This window comes from Ammodytes marinus (assembly GCF_949987685.1).
Source record: "Ammodytes marinus genome assembly, chromosome: 16".
Lineage (NCBI taxonomy): Eukaryota > Metazoa > Chordata > Actinopteri > Uranoscopiformes > Ammodytidae > Ammodytes > Ammodytes marinus.
Genome location: NC_137220.1, coordinates 20,095,487 through 20,107,550, shown reverse-complemented (window position 1 = coordinate 20,107,550; position 12,064 = coordinate 20,095,487).

Sequence of the window (12,064 nt, the reverse complement as noted above, 5' to 3'; positions counted from 1 at the left end):
TCAGCAGCAGGCAGTTCCGACGCGGGCATGATGGACTCACTTTCCTCCAATAAGCAGAGCGGAGTGCGGCGGCGGTGGTGATCCCGGCAGGTTTCGGGTTTCCTCACAGTGTTTTCCCCCCCTGAGGATGAGAGCCATAAGCAGCGGTCGCTCTCATTCTACTACCGGACAGACTGCGCTGCGGGATGCAGACAGACCGGGGTCTAAGAGTTGACATCCTGCTACCAGGAGGTGATGGTCTCCCACTCTCTGCTCACCTGCGCATCCATACGTCATCACGTAAATATTGTATTCATTTGTGCAACTCGGTAGGCTACATCAAACTGCGACTCCGCTGGGACTATTGAGTGATTTTTCTATTTCTATTATTATTTTGCAGGACATCCCACGCTGGGCTGTTTTTAAGCCTATTTAACCACCGGTGGAGCTCAACTGTTGTTTCTACAATGATCTGACGCCTATACAGTGAGACAAACATTAATACTTCACTTGGCGTCGCTTTCTAATTGGATGTCTGCGCGGCACATGATGGCCAATAACAACGAGCTACAAGTGAGTTTCACAACTTTTGCTTTTTCTTCGCTACACAAACTGACACACGCACGCGCACACGCACACACACCGCACACACACACACACACACACACACACACACACACACACACACAAACAAACACACACACACACACACACACACACACACACACACACACACACACACACACACACACACACACACACACACACACACACACAGAAGATGTTTTGAATGTAGTCTTGATGATTTCTTCAGTGATGTTAGAATGTCTTTGCTGGAAATACTCACTTTGTTTTTATGTCTGTTGAGGGATAGTGTTGAAAAAAACTCATCCAGCCATTCAGTATTTCACCTCATTAAGGTTTAGGCAATGGACAAATAAAAAAAGTTGAAAAATTCAATCAAGCTGAGATAATCTGGCTTTCAGACCATTGAATGGGTAAAGTTTCAAATGCTAAACACATGATACGTTTAAATTGCCATTATATTTGACTACTGCTGGTATAATTGGCTATTGAATATAAAATGGTAAACGCAATTGTGTACATTATCTGTGAAAACCTCCCAGTCTTCAAACATCCATGAAAATGATTCAGTTCATAAATAATGATGTTAAACAGAGACAAGCAGCAAATCCTCACTGGAACCAGCTGATCTTCATTGATGGCGTCTTTAATAACCTTCCTTTCCTTTGGGGACTAATGGCACCAGCCAGGCAGCCTGCTGTTTGCTGTTCACGTAAGATGAAAACATGACTCAGACGAACCGAGAAAATAAGCCCACCATCTTCTTAACAACCTGCCTCCACACCAGGTGTGGGAGGGAGGGCTCTGGCAATCGCCCTAGACCCAAATGTGTACAGTAAGTGGAGCAGAAGTATAAAGCCAGTGAGAGCCATCTTTTTTTCTTTTTTTTTTTTAGTTTATTATAAATGGAATGTGTAAAGAAGAGTAATAGGGCTGCAAAAGAAAAAGAGTGCTGCAGCCTTTCTGAACGTCTGTGCTAAAACCATTAGAGATCAACAAATAGAAACAGCAACACTAGGATGAACTTAAATAAAATTCTTCCCAACACTTTTCTCAGATTTCTCAGATAAAAAAAACACTGCTACTTCCACTACAGCCTTGGCACAAATTACATTTCCCAATTTAAATGCAATGACTTCCCATTTGTGACCCATTAGTTGTTGCCCTCAGGGGGAGTCAGGGATTAATCATGGGGGGCAATGTGGTGTCAGAGCTTCAGGCCTGTTATAGAGGGGTTGTTACAGTACTGGTGCTTGGAATGGCCAAAAAGCACAACGAGATTCCATTGCAACCGTAACAGCGCAAAGTAGAAGCACGCATGGCCAGAACTGGAACTGCACAGGTTTAGTTTAATTTGAAGTAGTTTGGTATGGCAATGTGTTATAGATAGATTTGATTGATGTGTGACTGCGTTACAACCGCAAACCGCTTTCTATCTACACGCATAAACCTGTGTGGCAGTCAGTTCCCGCAGCCCGTGAGCAACAAGTAAGGCACAGTCAGTCAAGTAATTCCCATTTCCTCAGAAATCAGCTTACTCACTTCTTCTTCCTGTGCACAATATATCTGACACTCTGACACTGCTGAATCATTTGTTGTGAGCTAAAAAAGGCTTCTTCCTTGACATTAAGTCGTTTCCTTGAATGAGAAGTATTTATTGGAAAAGCTGCGCTGCCTATGTGGGTTCAGGGATCATCAGCAACAGCTAAATATGGGCCACATTCCACCATGACCACTGTTTACATTGTTTCCGGCAGGTTGATCCTTGAAAAACGCTGCACTTCCACAAGCATTGGGTGACACAAAAGAACGCTTCAGAATTAAAGTGAATTACCCAAAATGCAACTCAAAAGCATCTTTTGGTAAATGCACGCCTCTCAAAAACCATGCACCAGTCTGTAATGCAGGTTTTCAGATATTCATTTGTTGTCTCCTAACCATAATCTATAACCTCACCATTATATTGTACATCACTAGAACATTGAAGTAGCTCGGCCATGCTGTGTTGATGACACATTTACTCCTTGTTTATAGCTGAATTACTGAACCTATAACACCTGGGGAACCGTTCAGCAGTTCTTGCCTGGTGAGATTAATTCCGCCTCCTTTTGCAATGATGACAAGGGTTCAGTCATCATCACCACAGACCAGCAGACAGGCTGATTGAGATCAAGGTGCCGTGTTGCTAATGATAATAGGCTGTCCCTGTCAGAGTGGACGGTGTCACAGCAGCAGGGGGGTGATTGAGCAGGCTTGATCGCTCTCTTCCCTTTATTTCTCCTGAATACCTCATCAGGGCTGTTATCTAGCCTCATCCTATTGGAGGTCACGGCTCACAGAGGAAAACAACTGAAATGACCCTGTATTTATCCTCTTCCTCTCCCCCCTCCTCACTCTGTTAAAAACACACAATCCTCATATGCACCAAAGGCGGTCCATTAGTGTAAAGTGTAGCCTAACTATTAGTGCTTTTCTCCTGCCTCTGTCTTGTTCACTGCTGCATTAATATTGGCCCACCTTCTCCTTCAGATGGCTTTAAAGAATGTAAATCAAGAATCAGTCTGCACTGAGCTGATAACATAACATGGGATGTGAGGTGGCTATTTACTCTGCAGCTGCCCTCTCATGAATTCTTTATTTCTGTTGGTTTCCTGTCGTCATTATCGGTTTCACAAGTCAGAGGAGCTACTGCCTCTTCTCTCATTTGTGAGGAAAAACGGCTTCCAGTTCCAGACTAAATTACTTTTTTTTATTGATTGTCCAAGAGAGTGGAGGCAACTTTGTGTCCATTTCTTTAATAACATCTGAAGACTTTTGAGCCTACTCACCGCGTAAAAAAAAAGCGCCACTGGCCGAGGTCTTTCAATGGTCTCACATGTGTAACATGACACAGTGAAGTCCGGCTGCATCACACACAGCATAATGTGTGTCTCCAGCTGCCACTGCTCTGGATAATAGGATTAAGACACTGTGGACTTGACTGTGTCTCTAACCTCCTTGGAGGTTGGCATTAGTGCCCACAGTCACCCACACAGACTCGCACACAGGCATATACACCCCCCCCCCCCCCATCCACCCCCAACATCCAGGATTACACACTGTGCAGAAATCTGTCTCTCTTCCAGACACACCAGTAGACAAGCTTATAACTGTTGCAGTACAGCTTTGATCCATTTATGGGTCATCTTAATGGCATTCAACAATAAAACCCATGGGTCCGTCTAGACCAGGGTTTCTCAACGGGGGCGGTACGGGGACTGCAAAAATAGGTTACCTGAAATAAACAGCCTATTTTAACTTTTCATGTTTCTAACCCCTCGACCTCTTTTTAACTATTCTCTCCAATGTTTTGCGGTCTGCTGACTGTCACAGCCTTAGAAAAGAGAAGGCTCTGCAGACAGCCAATCAGAGGTCTTTGAGTCAGAACAACCAGCCAATCAAAGCCTTAGCGGCAGAGGAATCAGCCAATCACAGACTAGTATAATGACGTTTACTGATATTGCTAATGCTAATGCTAGCGCAGCGAGATTCAAACTTAAACCTGCAGTGTGTAGAATTTTGGGTTTTATTTCCTAGCAGATTTTGTAGAAAGTAATTATAATATCCATAAGCACATTTAATTTAGTGCATAACAGCTGAAAAACATTTTTTGAATTATTATTTTTTTCCTTAGAAAGGGTCTCATATATGTCCATATTTCTGCATATCTTGGACCAAGGCCTAGTGCCGCCATCTTGAAAGTGTCATAGTTGGAATGTCATCAGGTGCATTGTTTAAAATTTAGAATTGTTCTTGTCCTTGAAGGCCACTGTAGCTTCTGTTATTATTCTAAAGGGGTGGGGTTACCCAGGGAGCGTTGCATTCAAGAACTTTCTAGAACTTTCTTGATGATGTCATATTACACACTGCACCTTTAAACTAACTATTGTCTCTGAGGTGGAGAAAACACAGAGTAATCAGCCAAAGCATGGAGTTAACTAACACACAAGCAGAACCATGTTAAAGACACAACCCTCATATGTTGGAGAGGGACGATATACTAAACGCTGTGCACCGCGAGAGGCTCACTGAAGCCCTGTACAGCAGCCCTGGCAACACGCACCGTCTCCATCCCACTCTGCACTGTAAACTGAAAGCTAAACTATCAGGTGAGGGAGGGGCCGATCGCACGGCTGGATGATAGGTTTGCAGCATTTAAAAGCCTTCACGTCTTCACGTGCGGTACAATGATAGTTTAACTAGGATTATTTTGTTTTAATGATAAAGGAAAGCAATGTTTGTTGTTATCATGTAGTCGCAATGTGTTAACTCCTCCTGTCGATCATTCACTGTGTTAGTTTCCGGTATTGTGCCGTAAAAATAAAAGCCCCCCGCGATATTTCTTTTCTTTTCTCTCCTTTCCCTATCTATTTTTTTACTCAGTAACGCAGGTGATATAAAATGTAGCGAAGTACAATACTTCACAATAAACATACTCAAAGTAAAAGTAAGAGTATAGGTTTTAAAAATCACTTAAAAAATTACAATTACACGCTAGAGTATCTCGGTAAGGTTAGGGGGGCGTTTGCTCAAAAAAGGTTGAGAACCACTGGTCTAGACCCAAGCTATAGCTCATCAATATGATGCATTTTAGCAGTCACTATTCATGCCAGGGTGGAATGCTGATATCTTAAATGCCAATGTGTTAATACAAAAATCATGCACCAGCTAGAGCTAGTGCATGATTCCCTGTGTTCCAATATCAGACCGCTTCTATTGACCCTTCACCGGGCCCATTTCCATTACGTTGACAGTCAATGCCAGCTGTTATTGCTAAAGGCCAGCCATCCACCAGGTTTCCAGAGGATTAGTTATCATTGATACCAAGCCAAGAGAGGGAAGAAAATAACAAACAAAATACAACAGGGGAACTGGTGAAGGATAGACAAAGTGAAAGTGCTAGTTATTTTAGTCACTAAGCTGGTTGTGAGAGTATTTAATGGCTTTAAGGCATTGTGCTATTACAGGATTTAAGAATCTGAGTTAGATAAATAGTGTTACGTTGTCAGAGGCAACATATCGGGATTTCAATCTGGAAATTATATTTCTCTCAGTGTGAGTCGGAAGGGCACAAAGGAAAGTAGCCATTTAGGAGCCATGTGTTCGCCTGGGAACTGAGCATTGATTGGTTCCAAAAGCAGTTTTGTAATGCCAGTGGGCACTCAGGCTCAGTGGTGCTTGTGAAATAGCTTACGCTGTGGTGTCTGACCTGGGTTTGTCGCTGAATGAAGGTAAAAGGGACTAACAACAAGAGGTTGTATACTGAATCAAAGAATAGAATAAAAGTAGAGCTATATGAGAGTGAAGATATCAAACATGATGTTTGTGCTTAGTGACTTTAACTGAAAATGTCATATTATTTTGTTGGATGTTGTTGATGCCTTGAAACAATTCATTACAAATCGGGATAGGTAATAAACTACTAGACTATTAGAAAATAATCAAACAATCTCAACCTAAGGTTCATTAAGTGGCTGATCTGGTCGAGCTCTTCATCATATCTTGTGATCAGGAGATAGATTTTTCCTTGACAGTTTCCAAAGTCAAGGATGAACCTTGAACCTCAAATAATAAAACGTGGTAGTTTAGGTTTGATTGTCAAATACAGTAGATGAAACCATTCAGCAGACAAGTTTAACTCGGCTAAAAAATACAAGAAACACACGGAAATTGTATCATTTAAAAACATTGGTGGAATAGAGAGCTGGAGAGCTCAAATCATACAATCTTGTTTAACTTCTGTTAAAACACAGAGGCCAATGGTACAGACATGTCTTCTGAATAAACTGTGATGTACTTTGTATTGTACAGTTACCCATCGAGCTAACAAGCAGCAAGCAGTGAGCGAGCTTGGTAGTCCTGAGAGCTTTTCCTGCTTCTCTATAAAACTTGTAATTGAAAAAGATGATGTTCCATCCTGACAACAAAAAATGCCAAGGGATTAATCGGCAAAGTGCAGACAAACTTAAATTAAGATAGGGAACTTATTTTGACTGTCTAACATAACATGTTAGATCTGAGCTTACCAGGTACAGTAGCTCACCCAAGTAGCTCGGTCAGAAGTCACTGCTTCACCAAGCCTTTAAAAACGTATGCAGTAAAATGATGTATGAGGAAGAAATTATGAGGTTAGCCATGCTGTTTGAGTAGAAACTGAAGTAGAGAGAAAAAGGGGAGCCTGCGCTGTGCGACCTGGTTGTGATGACACCTGAGGCAAACGGGATGAGTTATCCCAGCACTGTGCCGGGGTCATGTGATAGCCTGTGTGTTGTGGTGTTGGGTTTAAGGGGAGCACAGACCCGAGGCTCCATAGGTGCAGCGATGGGCTCGTCCGCAACAGTGGACTGTCTGTTCTGTCAGCCCGGAGGCCATACAGGTCAGACACACAGGGGAGAAATACTGCTATTATTACCTTCTTGAGAGGGAGAGACAGAGGGTAGCCCAAAACAACAAGCCTACCCTTCACGTTGTAACCCAAACTGTAGCCATTGTTGTTACTAAAGTCTCTGAGGCTGAATTGCGGGAACAGTGGGATACTGAGTCCCAAATAGCAGCCAGGTGCCATTGTGAGTTTGCCTCTTTTTTTTTACCACCGCCAACAATACACAGGAGATTATGAGCGTTGTAACTGGAGGAGTATAAATAGTCTTAAATGAATAGGGTGAAGCACCGTCTACTGAGGGAAAGTCCAGAGAAGAGACAGAAAGGAGAAAGTTCTGAAGAGCCGTGTGGCTGGTAGTTTTCCCACTCAACTGCAAAGTGTGTCATCTTTGCAGCTGCTGCCTTGTGATTTGTCACGGGCAGTGTAGCAGTTTTATGAACACTGACTTGATCCTCTTCTGGATCTTTAGGCTCGTCATACAATTTCAGCTTTTTATATTTGCTTCATGAAGGTTCAACTCCTTTCTTAGTTATTATGGGTAACTAAGGCGTCTATATTTTTAACAAATCCAATGAGAACAACAAAACTAATAATGAATTGATCCTTTCACAAGTATCGTCCGTGTAGTTAAACCTAAATAAGCTTATTTCTCTGAACCATAGAACGTTCAATAAATACAGCCATGCTGTTGGCTAAAAGCCTACATCAGCATGCTATCATGCCGACAATGACCATGCTAACATGCTGCTTTTTACTGAATTTGTCAACAATAAGAAAAATATAGAATAATTCCAGACGAAACACTTGAAATACAGTATACCTACAGTTGCGTGAACCTAAATGAGAAGCTGAACTAATAAAAAAACAAAAAATAACTTGGTACTTGCAGAATAAGCCACTACAGTCAGGCTCTAAACTACAGTGAACTTAGTATTGGAGTTTTGTTTTATGTCATTAATACTGTAATTCAAATAATGCAGGTCTGTAAGCATTTGTGCTGCTGCTTGTGTGTTTTTTCCCTCTGGTCCTGTGTTTATGAGGGACATGTTGTCGTAATCAACTGCATCACTAAAGAGGATAATCATCTGCATTATGGAATGGACCTCTTATCCCCCTCAGCTCTTCTGCCATAATCATCTTTAATCTGCTTTCCATGTCCATTACCATCCTGCCTGCATGCTCTACCATTCCATTTCACAGAGGGGCTTTTTGCGCTTCCTGTGTCCTCTGTTAAACCAATGTAGGTGACTTTGGGAGAATATTGCATTAAGAATATATCATCCGTCATCAAGCATGTCAGTTGACCTGCTATTTCCCAGATTCAAGAGTAAGACATCACAGTGGGAGGAAATCTTAGTAACCGCAGATTTAGATGTGTTTGATTTTCTGGGATAAAAAGATCTCCTATGGATGGTGGATGATTTTACACAACATCTCAATTTGGATTAATCCCAAAGACATGCTAATGCCAATGCATTAAATCTGGTTGAAGTTGTATTCATTCATGTTTCTGGCTGTCGGATTCCTGTGAGATTTCAGGCCTGTAAGATGCTGAATTATGGAACATCCAGGGTTGAATACAACACGGGAAAATCTATGTTTAGCCAGTCATGGTGCAGCACTTTATGTCTTTTTACTCACCACTTTGCTGACTCCCGGGTACCTGTGTGCATGTTTATGTACACGTCTATTTCACTATAGAGTGAAAAATGAATAAGCTTGGCCGGACACCATCTCTAACGCTCACTCTATCCCTGTGCTGGGCTCATGTCACTAGAAGAAGAAAGTGTAGGACATATTCAGTTAATAGGGATGGCTGGAGTGGATGGCTTCAGCAAATACCCACATCAGACTGTGTCAGTGCGTGGCTCCATCCATCACTCATCAGGCATCATGGCCTCGTCACACTGCACTGTGCAAGCCTTACGCTGAACCTGGTAGAAACCAAATATGAAAACTCACTGAATTAAACATTTAACGACATGTTCAGATTACAGTTCTCCAAAGAGGACTTCCCTATTTTCACGCTTCATTGGATTGAGTTGTGCCAGTGGGGAAGTAGTGTCACCCCTTGTTTCTAGAAAACCATGGAAGAAATTGGAAATGTGACCAGATATTTAAGAAGAGCCATCCATTTGACGCCATGCAGAGTCTTGTTACTTCTCTAAGAAATATCCTCATCCAGGTTGACTGTTGTAGGCCGACTTTGCTGCATTTTTTGTACATGACAAATACATTTTTACCTTTGAGCTAGCCAGTGCCTGCCCCTTGCTGTTTCTTTTCAACAAGAGACATTTCAGCCTGAATATACCAGGCTAAATGCTTTCTCGTTAAGTTTACTATCCAGAAACATTTGCTTTTCATAGCTTTTTTCAGTGTTTCACCTGTCTAATTTTTCTCAAGCTGCTGTTTGCACATGCATGACAGAAGCAGATTAAGTAAGTGGACTGCAGGGCTTTTCTTATTGGAGATTTACGCTGCCTTATTCCTTAGAGCCTGAACAGAGTGACTGTTTGTTGCGTCTGAGTTCACAATGCACAAAGCCGGGTACACAAACACATAGCATTTACTGAAGTCTCTTGAGAAGATCAACCTTTTCACAAAGATGCCATTCATGCTGATCTGCTCCTCCTCAGCTGTGGAGCGGACGCTGCTGCATCACACACACAAACACACACACACACACACCCATACACACACACACACACACACACACACACACACACACACACACACACACACACACACATACACTCACACATACACTCACACATAGACAGATGTGCACCGACACACAAACAAGACACACTTTCTCGCCCAACCTTCTTCTGCACAGTCTTTCTCCTGTTAACCCAGAGTGGGAGAGTCCTCTCCGCTCATGCACATGATGTCTTCATCAAGTTCTGGCAGTGCAGCAGATATGCGTACAGCCATGTTGGAGTGTAAAACGGTTAAAAAGAGATTTGGCAACAGACCTGAAATATGAAGGATTTTAAGGATTAACGGGCAACACACACTCAGTCCAAGGTACATTCTGTAAGCGCTTTACTCATTCATAGAGGGCCAGAGTTGAAATCGTAATAGTAGACTAGACATTAGCTGGAAATTTGGTTATGGTTATTTTGAATTTTGTGTCCTCCAGGTCTTAAAGGGGAACTGCAGGGATTCAGTATTACACTTAAAGTCTGTTTACTGCATAAGACAAATAAAAAAAAGTAGAGTCATAGATATCCTAACCCCCTGGAGCCTACACTTCCCATAATGCAACCTGAAAGCATTTTACGTTAGACTCTAATTTTCTGTTCAATTCTCACATCTTGAAACTTCAAACACCAAATCTTTGAACCTTGGCTCTCTGTTAACACGAACTATCTGTAAATCAAATCTGAGATCACTCTTGATTATATCATCCGGATGGGAAACGGCTAGCCTGCTTAGCTCCAAGTGTAACAAAATATGAATTGTTGAAACCAACAATACACAGGTCATGCTTCTGCTGCTCTACAGTCAAATTGGCCCAGTTACCCACATCAGAGCTTGGTCTGTTGCTCACTGAGTGTAGCTCTGTCCTGAAGTTAACTCTGCAGTCTGTTGTACGCAGACTTCCCTCTGAACTGCTGTGTTGACATAATGAGGAGCAACATTTCCTCCTGTTAGTGCTCTCCTCATCCAGCTGACATTGCCTTACTATGCTGTTTTATTCATTACAGACCGGTTACAGTACATTAGTGGTGTGTGCGTGCCCGATCTACGTACAATACAAGTGTTAATGTGTCTTCGTGCTCAAGCTTTTACTCCGTCCGAGCAAATTATTTATAGCATTCATTTGGTATCCATTGCTTTACTTTATCTGCTGTGCAGTGGCATAGATACGTGTGTGTGTGTGTGTGTGTGTGTGTGTGTGTGTGTGTGTGTGTGTGTGTGTGTGTGTGTGTGTGTGTGTGTGTGTGTGTGCGTGCGCTTCTTTATACGGATTAATTGGAATTCTCTGTTACCCCCCACCCCCCTGCTTCACCCAGCCTCCAAACAACCCCCCCACCCCACCCCCTTTTAACCCAAATCCCATCCACTGCCTGCTGAAAGAGGCTGTGTGCAGACATCAGGATGTGAGGAGAATTTAAAGTTGCGTGTCCGTCTCCCAAATTCCGTCTGTCTCACTTTCTCATTCAGATGCAGTGTATTAGTGTGCGACACGGACACACACATGGCATGGCACTATTAAGAGAAATCTGACCTCAACTTTTTTCTTCACTTTCCTTATAGCTCATCTTTTCAAGTAGTGAATAAGTTAGTGTTCAGTTTGGCCCACTAAAGCCAAGTTTTCCTTTTCTTTGTATGCCTCTGTTGCTTCGAACATTGGACACTTGCAGCATCTTCAAGGACACATATGTATATAGACTGTATTTAAAAAAAGGAATCATCCTGACCTTTTGTTCTGCTGTTTAATCCCCTTCTTCCTAATAAAACAACTTTTCATCACCAGTACCACATCCTGGTAATCCCCCTTCCCCTACAAAAACATCCATCCATGCAATATCTGGCTTAGGGAACATTTAATAAATGATTGTTATTTTTGGCAACACAACATTATAACAATTGGGTTAAAGGTCCAGTCCAAAGCCCCATCATAATTATAATTGTTGCGTGTGAATTACGCATTGAGGTGTTAGTGAGTAAGTGCATGAATGTGTAGTAAAATGACAGAGTTTGGGCTGGCAACTGGAGAGGTCCCCCACTGCCTCCACCCCAGCAAAGTGGACACCTCATCTCTATATATAGACACAGAGGAGCTGACAGGGCTGGACATTAAAACTTAATCAGAGTGATGGCTTTCTGTCTCCCACCGGCAGCACAGGGCAGAAATCAGCTTACCAAAATATGGGACAGAGGACCGAGTATGACAGATTGAAGATAAATAGGAAGGAGGGACCAATAAAAGGAGATGAGAGAATAAGAAGGGCTGTAGAGATGTAAGAATAGAAATCTAGACAATATCATTGACACCGGAAATTGTTTTTGTTCATAACGGTCGGATCACAGTCCTGTGTTTGAGCCAGATTGGTTTCTCACAAACATTCT